The 18,508-nt window shown below is 43.1% G+C and overlaps 1 protein-coding gene across 1 annotated transcript in view; it reads left to right on the plus strand.

The window, feature by feature from the left end:
* Nucleotides 1-18,508, plus strand: part of THSD7A (thrombospondin type 1 domain containing 7A) — a 219,964-nt gene that overhangs the window by 55,243 nt on the left and 146,213 nt on the right. The gene's annotated exons all lie outside the window — the stretch shown is intronic.

The following is an 18,508-nucleotide window of genomic DNA, read 5'->3' on the forward strand; positions in this document are numbered from 1 at the left end:
TGATCCAAGATCTAAGGGACAGTAGTGCCTGATATCCACTGACCTGAGAATATGTTCAGCTACCTCATTCTTCTCTTGATCCCGAGGCTGTGGCTGATATATATATATATATTTATTTATATTGCTCTCTGTCTAAATACCATAAAATAGCTGAAGTTTTGAAAATCCTTCCTTACAGAATGAAACAGTAATTTGAAAAATAAAATCTAAAATACTTCCATGGCTGCATCCCTTTCTAATACCAATGCCCTGATTGATGTTTGAAGATTTCCCTGAATGCCACCCATACAGTGGCACTGTGCAAGTAATAGACAAGGTGTTCATTAGTGGCAGTCACATTTTCAATCACAGTGGGTATTAAACAATTATTTGTAAATCAAAAGATGTTATAAAAGGTTTTGTCAATGATAAAAATATTTATAGTTTTTAGTCCGGCTATATAATTTTACTTCCTATGCTTCATAGAACAAGTTTCTGTCTGTGCCAGATTTCAACATTTTGGAATTTTGGAAGCCTCTGGATAGGGAATGGTGGATCTGCACTTAGAGTAGCTGCTAACGTTGATTTTGTAGGGTTATTTTTTTTCTGTGATTTTTTTTTCAGTATCCTGATTTCAGGAGAAACAACAAAGATATTTGGGTTTTTTAATGGGATCGCAGAACTGACCGAAAAATAAATTAGATGCTAATTCAGATGTTGTGGGTTGGTTTTTTTATGTATATAGCTTTTATACTATTAGGTAGATTGCCTAGGTATTAAAAAATCAGCATTTTGTCCCAACTATTTTTACTTGTTTGATGGAATGGGAATCTGTGTGCATGTGTTACGTTGTGTAGCTAAAGAACTAAGAATGCTTCAATATTTGATAACGGTGATTTCTACCAGATATTTTTGAGGAAGATTGTATGTAAGTAATTCATATGTTTGTGGCTGAGGGAGCTGGGGTTGTTTAGCCTGGAGAAGAGGAGGCTCAGAGGTGACCTTATTGCAGTCTACAACTACCTGAAGGGAGGTTGTTGTGGAGTGGGAGTCGGCCTCTTCTCCCAGGCAACTAGTGATAGGACAAGAGGACATAGCCTCAAGCTTCGCCAGGGGAGGTTCAGGTTAGACATTAGGAAGCATTTATTCTCAGAAAGGGTTGTTAGACATTGGAATGGGCTGCCCAGGGAGGTGGTGGAGTCACCATCTCTGGATGTGTTTAAGAAAAGACTGGACATGTCAACTAGACCAAGGCACTAAGTGCCATGGTGGTGTCAGGGCAATGTTTGGACTCGATGATCCCAGAGGTCTCTTCTAACCTGATTGATTCCGTGATTCTGTGAATCAAGAATCAAACGTCTTATTGCGTCGGTGGGGTGGTTCAGTGCATGTAGAACTGATGCTGTTTAATTTATGCCCAAGCTTCACACGCGTAACTGGCTGGCATTTCATATGCTGAGGGAGTAGGGACTGTGGTTCTGAGTTCTTTTTAGGGTGTTGGGGATGTGTATGTGTAATTTAATTCTTTCTGATTAAGCTATTATAGTGGATAATCTCCAGCTTTATTATCTTTCACTGGTCGTTCTACATGAGTTAATAGATGGCCATCACAGTTGTGTCCCTCCTGATTTTCTTCAACCAGCTTCCTTTGCATCTTTCATGATGACAGCTTGTGCAGCCTCTGTTAACACATGAATACCTTTCAAATGTACACTTATTTCCATGTTATTCACTGTACCTAAATATGCAGGGATAAGGCTATATAAAAATTATGATCTGTTGCAGGGTATTTTTAGGTCCTAAAGCTAATAAAGAATATTATAATCTTTATTATAGCAGATGATAACCTAAGTTGTTTTCTGTTAAAGGATAATAACCTTTTAACAATAAAAAAGTAACAACAGATTCATAAAATGACAGTACTATCCAAACTGAAAAGTTTTGATGATACTTTTTAAAGTAAGGTGAGTGAAGATGCATTAGTGCATCACATTCGCTCAATAGCATATGACAGGAACTTTGTGCTGACGCTGCAGTCAAAGTGAATCTCAGTCATTTTGCACTCGCAGTGTAGTTTCACACATGGTATTTCACAACAGGAACTGACTAATGTGATAACCTCACAGTAAGGTGCAGTGCCAGCCTTGAAATAAAAGGCGGAGTGCACTGAGCTCCCAAAGGGTGCAGCCAATTAGCACATTCTCTAACAGGGTCTTGCTGTCATGGGATGAGAGGTTTATTTCCCTCAAACTGAAAAATATTCAGGCTCCTTAAAGGTTTGGATCTTGGGAGCTGCTTTATATTTCTTGAGTGGGGAACAATTAGGCAAAATGCCTGTCTTGTTATGGAGTCTTAAGATACTGATTCTGGGTAGACCTGCATGTGTTTTACTTGAATGTTTATTAATGAGAATGGTAAAGAATAGAAAATTACTCCAGTATTTAGATCTGAGGGAATTTTGGCTTCCTGCTACACCGTTTTTGTTTTTATCCCCCCCTCTTTAATTAATAAAGGATATAAACCCACTTTGTTTTTTGTGTATGTAATGCTAAAATTAAACCAAATTTTATGATATAAAAACTTGGTAGCATATCTATATTCCCCCAATCCATCAGGTAATCTTGACTTTTTTGGTAAGTGCACACACACACACACACGTAAATGTATTTAAAAAAAAACAACAAAATGAACCCTGTAAATGTCACCTATTTCTACATCACAGAAAGACATTTGATCTAATTGTACATAGTAATGAAGGAAACTCCCTTTCTACAAGCATTTAGCTTGCTTATGATTTATTGAAATATCTAGAAGTAAAGGAGAAGGAAACCTACAGTAGCTCTGGCTCAAATGCTGTACAAATAACATCTTTTCTTGGGACTGTCTATAACCAACCCCTTTCCCTCTAAAGCAACAACTTCTTGATAAGATGTGTCCTTTCACGCTTTTCTACCTTACAGTTCTGTAAAAATCAAATTTTTAGAGTTCCCCATGTTGAGTGTGGTGGTTTTCAGTACATACTGAGGAGCATGGATTTTGCTGGATCTTATGAAAGCATACGTGATAATTTGGGGATAGAAGGAAGAATTTTATCAGCATGTATTTTCATGCATGCTGATTAAATAAAAGAGCAGTCATATCAAGTCAAAACAAAGGTCGATCTAACACAATGTCTTTTCTGTGACCCTGTCTGTTTCTGAATGCCTGGGGAAGAGTATGAAATGAGGACAATCACGTAGCGATACCACCTCTAAATATTATCCCCGCCTCTAGCAAATTGTATCTTTCTAAGCCAATGATAATCCCTTTCTGTGTAATAATTATTGTTAATTTTTTCCTCTGTAACCATGTCCTGCTGTTTTTTGAGCATAATCACCTACAACAAGAAGTTCCCAAGCTGTTTTTACATGTTATGTGAAGAATCTCCTGTTTTGTTTTGGTTTTAGTTGCAAGTTAGTTCTACTTTTGTTTGAAGCCCCTCCTTTGTTTATTAGAAAAGATGGCAAATAGTCACTGTTTATTAACAAGTTCATGAAAGACGAGGCTAGTCTGAACCATAGCGTCGTGGATCCCCATCATCTTATTTGTATGTATATGTGTAAATGCTAAGTATGCCCCCCCAGCATAGCTATCCAGGACCTCAGATCTATGCAGTTTTTCACAGGAAATTTCACAGGATGGAATTATGAGACCTGTAAAATAAATAAATGTTTTTAAAGTCCCTTGCTTAAAGCAGTATTAGCTGTTTTGAAATAACAGATGTTTAGAGAATGATAAAGTTGTTGAGGTCAAGAGATTAGCAGATTTCACAGAAGTAGGTATTTATACAGTTAAGGAGACCAGCCACAGTTAGACTGTGGTCATACAGGATAGAATAGAATCATTCAGTTGGAAGGGACCTGCAACGATCATCTACTCCAACTGCCTGACCACTTCAGGGCTGACTAAAACTTAAAGCATATATGGTGGTAACCCAGCTAATATTCCACCTTTTCACAGGGAATAGACCTCAGGAACATCATAGCACCCTGACAGTGACAGTTTAAGCATGTAGATAATCTCTTGCCTCCAAGTTGCTTTTTTTTTGTTTTTGTTTTTCCACAGCTTTAATGTATTTATTTAGCCCACAGTTTTCAGGACAATGATACCATTTTACAGTTGTGGAGCAGATGGATTTACTAGCTGTGCTCCTACTGTGCTGTTGCAGTGGTGTTGGAGGATTTCCCTAGGTCACATTCCTGACCTTGGCATGATCATTGGAGCAGGTCCAAAGTAACAAGGGTAGAACATGCAGTCCTCCTCGTGTCTCTGAAGGAGGACATCAGCAGAACACTCAGGGAAGCCGTACTGTCTCCCCACACTGTGGCTTGGTTGGGAATGCCTCTAACAAGAGCTTGGCCTTCAGCCTCCCATGAATCCCTGCCTAGCAGGAGCAGTATCCCTAGTAGGAGTTGCTGCTTAGCCATGGGTTGTAACCATCCAGCCTCCTGCTACTGCCTTTAGGGGCTAAGCTTGTCTGGATTGCAAGCTTGGCTTCATCTGGGACGTTTTGTGCAAGTTTTTCAGAAGCGGTATCAGCACTAATGTGATATGGCAAGTTTGGGTGATGAGCAGACCATCACCTTCCCAAGTGCTAGCTTCCCTAGTGGATGGGGGTTGGAGATCTGCCTGCTTTGAGCCAAAATTTTAACCTGTGTTGTGAAAGTGGACCCTAAAGGTTCTGAAGAGTGAAAGGGAAGACTGGGAAGCATACATGCAGCCCAGCTGCCTGCATTGCTTTTTACTGGGGGCTGAAGGGAGCTTTTTCATTCAGTCTAAGAACTATAATGAAAGGCTGACTATTGAAAAGGGGTTTTCCAGGGATGTTAAAGGATGAAGGAAAAAAAGTGTAATGGTTCCATATGCATGAGAACAGCATGGCCTACTGTCTTCTCTGAGATGATATGTTTTGAAGCATGTTTTCTGGGTAGTGATTTGAGGGAGGGTGTACATCTTTGAGATGCAGCTCAGTGCCCTTGACAGCCTGTTGTAACTCAAGGGCCCAAAGCTTGTACAGGTCTGAGACTTTCAGTCACTGGAGAGTAGCTCACTCTGACTTCTGTTTGTTGACTCTAACATAAAGCACGTCTCTAAAGATAAGTCCATTGAATGGCACCACCTCTCTCTCTCTGCAAAACCCTCAGCAAAACCTCTCTTGCCATGCATTTTATGAATGTTAACCTGTCATATTGTGCCTCAGTAGGAAAATTAATGTGGACACTGAGGCAGCTGACTTTTGATAGGATTGGGTGGTATAGGAACGTGTATAGAGGAGGCAAAGGCTTTTTGGATCATTATTTTTCACCTTGGACAGTCTTGAAAGATGCCATTTTGGCCACAGTGTGAATGCAGTCAGTGTATTTAAGATAGAGGTTCACTTATTGGCTTGAGATTGACCTACGAGAACAGGATTGACCTATGCATTTTGTCCACCTCTTCCATAAACTGAAGGGGAATAAAATCCGTTTTGTTAGTTGGTGCCTAGCACTCTGCAAGCATGTAATTTCAGGTCAACAAAATATTCCCTGTGTGGGTATTAATCATCCAGCATCTTTGACCTTTCAGAATATACAGACAAAAGCAAACTGGACTGTAAAATTGTTATTGGTGCTAGAAATCCTATTGGGGCAGGGGTGAGAGGCCTTAGCCTGATTCCTTTATGCATCCATCTAGCAGAGAGGAATGGGAGCGAGAGGACTTGGCTGGCAGTAATGTATGTGTGCTCCCCTGAGGCTTTGATGGTTGCAACAATGGTTTGCAGCAGTGGTCTCATGCTGCTTCTGAAACATATTAATGGAATTCTCTTTGAGTAAATAAACCTTTTAACCAATTAAAAATGTCTTTACAAAAATGAAACATCTTTTGAAAAGTTTATTTTCAATGTGTATGTATAATGCAATCTTTTACTGTGTTGTGTCAACTTTGAAAGTAGTTCTGACACATATGCAGTGTCAAACAAAGGCATTATGTGTTTCCCATGAACCAAAAATGCACTGGGCTGGAATGCAAGGGCCCTTGGTTTTGTCACTGGTTCTTTAACTTCTGTGTGTCGAAGTAAACTTTCAGGGACCCAGTTCTGCACTGTTGAAATGGAAGTAATGAATTTTTAGTTCACAGTGTCATTGCAGAATATGGATTTGTTAGTGTAAGACTATGCCTTCCTCCATCACTTCTACTTGCTGTTTGTAGAACTGAAAAAATAATCTTGTGTTCTGCAGGCCCAAGAAGTCATCTCTGGGCAAGTGCTTTGCTCCCCACCAGTGCCGGTCCCAAGCTGCAACCTCAGAGTTTTCAAACACTGTACTCCAAAACACTGTAATTCCCATTTTCTTAATAATAGTTCCCTGTAATGTTTGCCATGTTTGCAGCAGGAGATCCATACATACTACTAACCTCATCAAAGGTTAGAGTAATACCAGGAATTATTCTGGTATTCCTGAGTGTCAGGAAGACACAAATCTAGGTGAAGGACCCTCTACGGGGCTACATAAACAGAAGCAACCAAGTAAGAGGGTTGCAACCAGCTCCAAAAAGGAGAAAAGAAAAGTAATTGTTATAGGTGACTCCCTGCTAAGGGGAACGGAGGGCCCCATATGCAGGCCAGACCCGACTCGTAGGGAAGTCTGCTGCCTCCCTGGGGCTCGAGTAAGGGATGTTGCCAGGAGGATTCCTCAACTGGTGAGGCCCTCTGACTACTACCCACTATTAGTATTCCAGGTGGGTAGGGATGAGATTGAAGAGAGAAGTCCCAGGGCTATCAAAAGGGACTTCAGGGCCCTGGGACGTTTGGTAAAGGGGGTAGGTGCGCAGGTGATATTCTCTTCAATTTCTTCGGTGTTTGGTGAAAATAGGGAAAAGACTATGAAAGTACAACAGATTAATATGTGGCTAAGAGACTGGTGCCGTGGGTGGGATTTTGGGTTTGTCGACCACGGGGCGGCTTTCATGGCACCGGGCCTGCTTATGATGGATGGGGAACAGCTGAATCAGAAGGGGAAAAGGGTTATGACCCAGAAGTTGGCAGGGCTGATCAAGAGGTCTTTAAACTAGGTTCGATGGGGGAGGGGGATAAGACCAGGGCAGCCACAAATGAACCTAGGGGTGACAGGCCTGTGTCGGGGGCAAGGCCGCTAGCCCAGCTGAAGTGTGTTTACACCAATGCACGCAGTATGGGCAACAAACAGGAAGAGCTAGAAGCCACTGTACAGCAGGAAGGTTATGATGTGGTTGCCATCACAGAAACGTGGTGGGATGACTCTCATGACTGGAGTGCAGCTATGGATGGCTATAAGCTCTTTAAGAGGGACAGGCGAAGCAGGAGAGGCGGTGGGGTAGCACTGTATGTTAGGGAGTGCTTGGACTGTGTTGAAATTGAGGAAGATGGTGAGGACGACAAGGTTGAATGTTTATGGGTGAAGATCAGGGGGAAGGTCGGCAGGGCGGACATTACGGTGGGAGTCTGTTATAGACCACCCAACCAGGATGAGCAGGCAGACGAGGCATTTTACAAGCGGCTGTCAGAAGCCGCCCAGTCGCCGGCCCTTGTACTCGTGGGTGACTTTAACTTGCCGGATGTCTGCTGGAAATACAACATGGCAGAGAGGAAGCAATCTAGGAGATTCCTCGAATATGTGGAGGACAACTTCCTCATGCAAGTGGTAAATGAACCCACTAGAGGAGGGGCCCTGCTTGACCTGTTGTTTGTGAACAGAGAAGGACTAGTGGGAGATGTGAGGGTCGGTGGCCGTCTTGGGAGTAGCGACCACGAAATGTTAGAGTTTTCGATAGTGGGGGAAGTAAGGAGGGGCAAGAGTAGAACTTCTGCCTTAGATTTCCGGCGGGCTGACTTTAGCCTGTTTAAGAGGCTGGTGGACCAAGTCCCGTGGCAATCGGTCCTGAAGGGCAAAGGAGTCCAGGAAGGCTGGACATGCTTCAAAAGGAGCTAAATATTCATGCTAAATATTCAGGAGCAGGCTGTCCCGGTGTGTGGGAAGACAAGCCGTCGGGGAAAAAGACCGACCTGGTTAAACAGAGAACTTAGGCTAGAACTTAAGGAAAAAAAGAGAACCTATTTGCTCTGGAAGAAGGGTCGGGTAACTTGGGAGGTCTATAGGGACGTGGCCAGGTCGTGTAGGGAGAAGATTAGAAGGGCCAAAGCTCAATTAGAGCTTGATTTGACTGCTACAGTCAAAGACAACAAAAAAAGCTTTTACAAATACATCAACAGCAAAAGGAGGGTCAAGGAGAGCCTCCACCACTTGCTGAATGAGGAGGGTAATGTAGTGTCAGGGGATGAGGAAAAGGCAGAGGTGCTCAATGCCTTCTTTGCCTCGGTCTTCGATGTCAAGACCAGTTGTCCTCAGGAGACTCGGCCCCCAGAGCCTGAAGTTAGGGACAGGGGGCTGTGTGAACCTCCCATAATCCAGGAGGAGACTGTTAGTGACCTGCTGTGCCAGTTGGACACTCACAAGGCTATGGGCCCGGATGGGATTCACCCCAGAGTAATGAAGGAACTGTCAAATGAACTTGCCAAACCACTCTCTATTATCTACCGGCAGTCCTGGTTAACTGGAGAAGTTCCAGCTGACTGGAAATTAGCGAATGTAACGCCCATCTACAAGAAGGGTCGGAAGGGTGATCCGGGGAACTATAGGCCTGTCAGCCTGACCTCGGTGCCAGGCAAGGTGATGGAACAGATCATCCTTAGTGCCATTACACGGCACATGCAGGCCAATCGGGGCATCGGGGCCAGCCAACATGGATTCATGAAAGGCAGGTCCTGCTCGACCAACCTGGTCTCCTTCTATGACCAAGTGACCTGCTTAGTAGATGAGGGCAGGGCTGTGGATGTAGTCTATCTAGACTTCATTAAGGCATTCGACACTGTCTCCCACAGCATCCTCCTAGACAAACTGGCTGCCCGGGGCTTGGATGGGTGGACTCTTAAATGGGTTAAAAACTGGCTGGATGGCTGAGCCCAGAGAGTGGTGGTGAATGGGGCAAAGTCCAACTGGCAGCCGGTCACTGGTGGTGTTCCCCCGGGCTCAGTTCTGGGGCTGGTGCTGTTCAATATCTTTATAGATGACCTAGACGTAGGGATTGAGTGCACCCTCAGTAAATTTGCAGATGACACCAAGCTGGGTGGGAGTGTCGATCTGCTGGAGGGTAGGAAGGCCCTACAGAGGGATTTGGACAGGTTAGATAGATGGGCCGAGACCAACGGCATGAGGTTCAACAAGAAAAAGTGCCGGGTCTTACACTTCGGCCACAACAACCCCATGCAGCTCTACAGGCTGGGGGAAGAGTGGTTAGAAAGCGGCCCGGTGGAAAGAGACCTGGGGGTGCTGATCGACAGCCGGCTAAACATGAGCCAGCAGTGTGCCCAGGTGGCCAAGAAGGCCAATGGCATCCTGGCCTCTATTAAGAATAGTGTAGCCAGCCGGTCTAGGGAAGTGATCGTCCCTCTCTACTCGGCACTGGTGAGGCCACATCTTGAGTACTGTGTCCAGTTCTGGGCCCCGCACTTCAAGAAAGATGTTGAGGTGTTGGAGTGAGTCCAGAGGAGGGCGACCAAGCTGGTGAAGGGTCTGGAGGGTCTGACCAACGAGGAACGGCTGAGGGAGCTGGGGTTGTTTAGCCTGGAGAAGAGGAGGCTCCGAGGTGACCTTATTGCAGTCTACAACTACCTGAAGGGAGGTTGTAGTGAAGTGGGAGTTGGCCTCTTCTCCCGGGCAACTAGCGATAGGACAAGAGGACACAGCCTCAAGCTTCGCCAGGGGAGGTTCAGGTTGGACATTAGGAAGAATTTCTTTTCAGAAAGGGTTATTAGACATTGGAATGGGCTGCCCAGGGAGGTGGTGGAGTCACCATCTCTGGATGTGTTTAAGAAAAGACTGAACATGGCACTTAGTGCCATGGTCTAGTTGACAGGGTGGTGTCAGGGCAAAGGTTGGACTCGATGATCCCTGAGGTCTCTTCCAACCTGGTTGATTCTGTGTGACTCTGTGTGATTCTGTGTGATTAAGCATAGAAGTAAGGTACATGTATTGAACAGGTGGGTACCACGAGGGTAAGGCCTTTTTGGAATTAAACCTAGCAAGAGAGGTCAAGGACAACAGAAAGGGCTTCTTCAAATACATTGCAGGTAAAACCAACACTAGAGGCAATGTAGGCCCACTGATGAATGAGATGGGGGCCCTGGAGACAGAGTATAAAAAGAAGGGGGAGTTACTGAGTGCCTTCTTTGCCTCTGTCTATGCTGCTGGAGGCTGTCCTGAGGAGCCCCGGTCCCCTGAGGCCCCCCGGTCCCCTGAGGCCCCAGAGGGAGTCAGCATAGAGGAGGAGTCTGTCTTGGTTGATGAGGGCTGGGTCAGGGACCAATTAAGCAATCTGGACGTCCATAAATCCATGGGCCCTGATGGGATGCACCCGCAGGTGCTGAGGGAGCTGGCAGAAGTCATTGCTAGGCCACTGTCCATCATCTTTGATAAGTCGTGGGCAAAGGGAGAGGTGCCTGAGGACTGGAGGAAAGCGAATGTCACTCCAGTCTTCAAAAAGGGCAAGAAGGAGGACCCGGGTAACTATAGACCGGTCAGCCTCACCTCCATCCCAGGAAAGGTGATGGAAAAACTTGTCCTTGGTGCTGTCTCTAGGCACATCAAGGATAGGGGGATCATTAGGGGCACTCAGCATGGCTTCACCAAGGGGAAGTCATGCTTAACCACCTTGATAGCCTTTTATGAGGACATAACCCGGTGGGTAGATGATGGTAAAGCTGTGGATGTGGTCTATCTCGATTTCAGTAAAGCGTTTGACCCAGTCTCCCACAGCATCCTCGCAGCTAAACTGAGCAAGTGTGGTCTGGATGATTGGGTAGTGAGGTGGATTGTGAACTGGCTGAAGGAAAGAAGCCAGAGAGTGGTGGTCAATGGGACAGAGTCCAGTTGGAGGCCTGTGTCTAGCGGAGTCCCTCAAGGGTCAGTACTGGGACCAGTACTATTCAATATATTCATTAATGACTCGGATGAGGGAATAGAGTGCACCGTCAGCAAGTTCCCTGATGACACCAAACTGGGAGGAGTGGCTGACACACCGGAAGGCTGCGCAGCCATTCAGAGAGACCTAGACAGGCTGGAGAGTTGGGCGGGGAGAAACTTAATGAAATATAACAAGGGCAGGTGTAGAGTCCTGCATCTGGGCAAGAACAACCCCAGGTATGAGTACAAGTTGGGGACAGAGCTGTTGGAGAGCAGCGTAGGGGAAAGGGACCTGGGGGTCCTAGTGGACAGCAGGATGACCATGAGCCAGCAGTGTGCCCTTGTGGTCAAGAAGGCCAGTGGCATCCTGGGGTGTATTAGAAGGAGTGTGGTTAGCAGGTCAAGAGAGGTTCTCGTCCCCCTCTACTCTGCCCTGGTGAGGCCGCATCTGGAATATTGTGTCCAGTTCTGGGCCCCTCAGTTCAAGAAGGACAGGGAACTGCTAGAGAGAGTCCAGCGCAGAGCCACGAAGATGATTAAGGGGGTGGAACATCTCCCTTATGAGGAGAGGCTGAGGGAGCTGGGTCTCTTTAGCTTAGAGAAGAGGAGACTGAGGGATGACCTCATTAATGTTTATAAATATGTAAAGGGCAAGTGTCATGAGGATGGAGCCGGGCTCTTCTCAGTGACATCCATTGACAGGACAAGGGGCAATGGGTGCAAGCTGGAGCACAGGAGGTTCCACATAAATATGAGGAAAAACTTCTTTACGGTGAGGGTAACCGAACACTGGAACAGGCTGCCCAGAGAGGTTGTGGAGCCTCCTTCTCCTTCTCTGGAGACATTCAAAACCCTCCTGGATGCATTCCTGTGTGATATGGTCTAGGTAATCCTGCTCTGGCAGGGGGATTGGACTAGATGATCTTTCAAGGTCCCTTACAATCCCTAACATTCTGTGATTCTGTGTAACAGAAATAGCCTTCCTCTATTATTACTGTTATATGTACAATAGAAATTAACCCTTTAACACTTCCAAAAAGGGGGATGTGTATATTTGACATTTATATTGAAATATTAACACAAGGTCCCAGTTAGGACTGAGTTGCTCTTAGTATATTTCTTTCAAACACTGCAGTACATTTATTGGAAATGTTTTTTGCGATCTGACAACAGATCATATACCTGAATAATGGAAAAAAAAATCCTTATTTTTTATCCTGAAATTTCTAGGCTTTTATGATATGATAATGGGTCAGTCTTTTTATGCTACCCAAGTGTTTCTTGCAAACTAAAATCAGGGCATCAATCTGATGGTTGTTGCAGCACAACTGAAATATGACCATTCTGTGTTAGAAAAACTGCTCTTACTATTTTATTTTTTTCAAACCTTTGTGTTTGAAAGGTTTCAGAGAAACAAAGAGAAGCTGAAGAATAATTAGAAGGCACCATTTTAATACTAACTGTCTCAGATAATTTGTATTATCTAAAGAAAATGTCAGGTTCTTTTATAGAAAATCTCTTGCATTGCCATTCAGACTTTTTCTTATTTCTGCTCTGTACATTGTGTAATATGGTTGACATATTTAGTTGCTGACAGTGAAAAGCCTGTTGGCTGTAAGGAGTGTTTGAAGTGAAACATGCAATTAATGTTGAATTTTCTCACATAAGTGTTCCAGTTCTTACAGAGAAATTATGAAAGCTTCTGATATCATTCCTAGTAATAGAGGAAGGTCTGTTAGCATCTGGATTAGTGACTGAAACCAAGGTCTTAAAGGCCACCAAGGGAGTAGTAGAATCACTGTCTAAGCTTCTGTTGTTGGATTTTAGCTATTAGTGTTTGAATTATTGAAAAAGCAAAGCACTAAAATAGCTGGGTTTTTTTCAAATCTCTCACTGTAATGTGTACATTTTGTCTGCTTATTTAAAAACCGAAACATACTTTCAATAAAAGCTATTGCTTTAAATACATTTAATTCAAATTTATTAATCAGTATGAATATATTCAGTTACTTCATAAAAGTGCTCTCTGCAGCTTTAAATTAATGGTGATTTGTAGACAGCACATGTTGTATTTTACCTTCCCTTAGAAGGCAAGTAAAGAAACGTTCCCAATAGTATCTTTCAACCATTTTTTTGTGTTATATTTTACCCTGCTAACATATAACATTTATTGGGTAATAATAATAGAGTGCTCCAAATGAAATTAAGCTGGCAAAATGTTTCCTGGTCCATTAATGGTATTTTCACTTTTACTTTGAGTTAACATCTAACTTGAATTTAATTCTGGATTTTCAGCTGGTGTCTAATTTTAATATACGGTCAGGTGCTGTGGTCTGAACAGTAATGGGGTCTTACAACATGTTGTAAAACAAAGGTTTGTTGAGGCAGTAGGAAAGATAAACAGCATCACGCCCATACGGTGACCCACCTAATCACTGATAGCAAACACAGGGTCATAAGTGATGCCCATGGCCCTGGCGAACTGTCAGGGACGCTTGGTGTCTGGGTCATCTGGCAGCAACAGCCAGCTGGGCAAATGCCTTTTGCATGCTGGTAAGAGTTGCGCTGCCCCTCGGCTCCAACGATGGCAGCGTGATCGGAGAGAATCCTACCTCCCGTCCGTAGAGTGGGCAGCATCCTGCCTATGCTGCCCATGGCAGGCAGGGGCCAGGGTGTCGGCAGTCTATCTGCACTGCCCACACTGGTCAAGGGGCCAGGTTTCAGATGTAAGAAAACAGTTACTTGTGTGAACATCTTTAGGTGCTCTGCAACAAAACATTTAAGGTTCTTGCTCAACTGAGACAAGATAACTTAAGGTTTTGAGACAGTTGAAGACTCCCACCTGCAGTGGCAGCTGCAGAAGCAGCTAAAGTTAGGGGCTTTTTGTATGTGAAATCCACTATTTTGAGCTCTTGTCCTTTTATGATTGACTGTTTCAAACATCTCTTCCTGCCTTCCTCATGGTCCCTGTACCTCAGTTCCACTCACAGTTCTCATTGATTCTTCTCTACAGTTTTGCCTTTTTCTTTCTATTTGACATAGACATTCCCGGGAAAACACAGCAAAGGAAATGATTGATCAAAAAATTAATCCAACTAATATGTTTGCAGTCACCACATTGTTTATTCTGCACGTGGGTTATACATATCTCCCCTGAGCCTGATCTGGCCTGTGAACTCCTTTGGGTAGCACCTGGACACTAGTTCTCTGAAGCTGCACAATGTCTAACACAGTAAGGTCAGATGTGGTTGGTCCTTAGACCAATAAAATGAATGTGAGTAATAGAGTGCATCTTCCAGAAAAGCATCTAGTTTCAGTCTCAAGATGTCTAGGGAGAGAATGCTGTCTTCTTGGTGGTTTGTTTGAGTGGTTGAAAGAGAAGAAAGTTGTCTCGTTTCTGATTTTAGTTTATTTGTCTATTTTATAATACCCAGCTCTGATTGATAAGATTTACATGGTCCTGTGCTATTCTAGGGAAATTCTGATCAACTGGCATGAAGTCAGGTTTCTTACTGCTATAACCTCCTACTCTGGAGTGGCTTTATTGCCTTTGAAAATCAGAACTGGAAGGAAAAATGCAGAGCTTACTAATTAAGCAGAGTGCAATGATTTGCATATAATAAGCAGATGCATGTGGCTGGGAGTGTATTTTATTCTCTTTGCTACCCAGCTGATTTTTGTTTTTTTTTCAGTGGTGCTGTACTGGGTTGAGGTTTCCTTTGCTTATATAAACCTACTGTTGAACAAATAACTGTGCCATTCTTAAAGTGCGCCCGTTCTCTAGATGACTGTGACTATTTTTCACTCCAAGTAAAAGTAGCAACATAAATAATACTGTAATAAAGAAAAAAAGAAAAAAATAGGCAATGGTATCAAGGATTCAGTAATGAGATCAAGGTATATAAGAGAAATTTAGGCTCCTGCATTTGATTTCAAATTCTTCTACTATACTTCTAGATAAGGCAAATTGTTGTTATTCAGCCATAAACTTTATATTTTAAGAGGGAGCAAGAGCTTCTCCAGTTCTCCAGTAAAATTGGAATTGAGTCAAATTTTAACTTATGATGGAGACTTAGGCCAAATGTAAGTGAGTCCCTGCATGGACAAAATTTGTTCTTCTGCAGTGCATCTGAAGAGGCTGAGAGAGATTTCAGGACTGCTAATGTAGCCTGGATGGATAATTACCTCTTACACATTCTTCAGAAAAAAAAAAAACAGTGGCCATAATATCACTGTAAATGTCCTTTGAGACATTCAAATTCCCATAACAGGTTTTTTTTTTTTACTGAGCCCAGCAAGCATTTTCATGTTGATGAGGTTTAAATATTGTTGAGAAAGACTTTTCAGTCACTCTTACCCCTTTGTAAAGAGTCTCCTTGAAACAAAATGACCTTTCTGTTTTTCAGAACCTTTTGAAGATTTTTCGGTGTAATTCAGGCTGATAAGGATCTTTGTATCACCTATGTGGCAAGAGGGCAAGTGTTTCTCTGTCCAACACTAACCTTCCTTCTCTACTCATTATTTCTGGTGAGGGCTGTTTTAATTGAAGTCACCTCTTCTGAAAGATATCTCCAACTCAGTTCATTATTGATTTTGAAAGATCTGACCTGTTAAAATTTCCTTGCCAATGAGTTAACCTTCTTACTTGAAGGTGAATTAAAACAGAGAATGACATTTCTAATTTCCTAAGTGATATAGTCAAAGGAGCTGTGCTAAAGTGGTATGATGTTAGCTCAGCCTTTTAAAAGAATAAGATTTGTTATTTAACTTGATGGGCCTTCTTGTGCTGTGCAATGATAGATCTTTACTCATGTGCAGTTGCTTTCTAGAATCGTTTTTAATTGAATATTATTATATTACAAAGAGATGCTCTCAGACTTGTCTCCATTTCTTGAAGTTCTGTTGTAAAGTTACACCCAGGAATTCAGGTCTAATCAATCATTAGCAAAACTGAAGAATGTGAAGTTAATTAAGCTCTTTAGCTACCTAGATATTTGATTGACCTGACATCACAACATCATTTCAGCAGTTTTGATGAACTGATCTCTGCAGACACTTTTTTCAAATACATTTTTCCTAATTCCAACTGTAGTGGCTTCTTAAATAAGTACTCAGACAATACCCTAAAATTTCTACTAGTGTGATTGAGTATAAATGATCATGCCCATGTTCAGATACATAGATCTCTCCCAATACTTATTTCCTCCTTTAAATCAAACTTGCTCATGGACTGTTCCCTCACCATGTAGAAAGTGAGGTGCATGTTTATCTAATCTTTTGAAGTAGTGGGAGGAAAAATTTTAAAAGTGAATATATGAATGTATGTACACTGTTGTGGTTTTAACCCGGCAGGCAGCCAAATACCACACAACCGCTTTCTCACTCTCCCCCTGCCCTGGAGAATGAGGGAGAGAATTGGAAAGGTAAAGATATCTAGTGGGTTGAGATAAGAACAATTCAATAATTGAAATAAAATGAAATAATATATTCATTAATGACTTGGATGAGGGAATAGAGTGCACCGTCAGCAAGTTCGCTGATGACACCAAACTGGGAGGAGTGGCTGACACACCGGAAGGCTGCGCAGCCATTCAGAGAGACCTAGACAGGCTGGAGAGTTGGGCAGGGAGAAATTTAATGAAATATAACAAGGGCAGGTGTAGAGTCCTGCATCTGGGCAAGAACAACCCCATGTATGAGTATAAGTTGGGGACAGACCTGTTGGAGAGCAGCGTAGGGGAAAGGGACCTGGGGGTCCTAGTGGACAGCAGGATGACCATGAGCCAGCAGTGTGCCCTTGTGGCCAAGAAGGCCAGTGGCATCCTGGGGTGTATTAGAAGGAGTGTGGTTAGCAGGTCAAGAGAGGTTCTCGTCCCCCTCTACTCTGCCCTGGTGAGGCCACATCTGGAATATTGTGTCCAGTTCTGGGCCCCTCAGTTCAAGAAGGACAGGGAACTGCTAGAGAGAGTCCAGCGCAGAGCCACGAAGATGATTAAGGGGGTGGAACATCTCCCTTATGAGGAGAGGCTGAGGGAGCTGGGTCTCTTTAGCTTGGAGAAGAGGAGACCGAGGGGTGACCTCATTAATGTTTATAAATATGTAAAGGGCAAGTGTCATGAGGATGGAGCCAGGCTCTTCTCAGTGACATCCCTTGACAGGACAAGGGGCAACAGGTGCAAGCTGGAACACAGGAGGTTCCGCATAAATATGAGGAAAAACTTCTTTACGGTGAGGGTAACCGAACACTGGAACAGGCTGCCCAGAGAGGTTGTGGAGTCTCCTTCTCCTTCTCTGGAGATATTCAAAACCTGCCTGGACGCGTTCCTATGTGATATGTTCTAGCTAATCCTGCTCCGGCAGGGGGATTGGACTAGATGATCTTTCAAGGTCCCTTACAATCCCTAACATTCTGTGATTCTGTAATAATAATAATAGAATATACAAACAAGTGATGCACAGTGCAACTACTCGCCATCCACTGACCAATGCACAGCCCGTCCCTGGCTAGCGATCCCGGAGGAAAGAAATCCCGAAAGCGCAATTCCGGAAGAAAGAGCCGCTTCCTGGCCAACCCTTGTCTATATACTGAGCATGACGTTGCATGATACGGAATATCCCACTGGCCAGTTTGGACCCATTTTTCTGGCCATGCTCCTTCCCAGCTTCGTGTGCACCCGCACACTAGCAAAGCATGGGAGGTTGAAAAGTCCTTGATTTCTTAGCAACAACTAAAAATGTCAGTGTATTATCAACATTCTTCTCATACCAAATCCCATACTAAATCCAAAACATAGCGCTATTCTAGCTACTGAGAAGAAAATTATTTCTATCCCAACTGAAACCAGGACAACACACTTGCACACATTGTTCAATGAAGCTTAAACAAGGAGATTAAATGTTCGTGGTAATTTATAAAAAGTTCATTATGAAGTTTTCTCAATGCATAATTTTGACTCTTTTCTGCCATTTTGTCTGTCACATTTCTTTTTCTATTCAACTGGAGTTAATAATCGTAAAAATATTTAGGAATTAATTTCTGGTGTAGTTAATATTTAATGAAGTGTGAATACATATTACACATTTTAAGTTTATGGGAATTATATATTAGTTAAATTTTTAAGTTCTGTAGATGGTTTTCATAATAAATTTTTCTTCCTGTCAGTTTTCTGATACAGAATCTCTGGCATGGAATTAAGTAGCTGTTTCTAGAAAGATACAGACTTTATACTACGTTCTATAATTCATGAACCCAAAACTTTAACAAATAGCATTTTCTTACTGTCTACTTTCCTGATACATCTAGTCATGAATACATAATGTCTTTTAGTCTTTATATAATGATTTAAACTTTGGCATAGTGAAGTTCAGGAAACTGAGATTCTGGAAAATACATAACCAAATACTGCCTTTGTCATTTTTGTGTTTGATATTGACATGTCTATATTTCACAGAATCACAGAATGGGTGATGTTGGAAGGGACCACGGGAGGTTGCCTTGTCCAACCCCTCTGCTC

The sequence above is a fragment of the Nyctibius grandis genome, chromosome 7 (assembly GCF_013368605.1).
Source record: "Nyctibius grandis isolate bNycGra1 chromosome 7, bNycGra1.pri, whole genome shotgun sequence".
NCBI classification, from domain to species: Eukaryota; Metazoa; Chordata; class Aves; order Nyctibiiformes; family Nyctibiidae; genus Nyctibius; species Nyctibius grandis.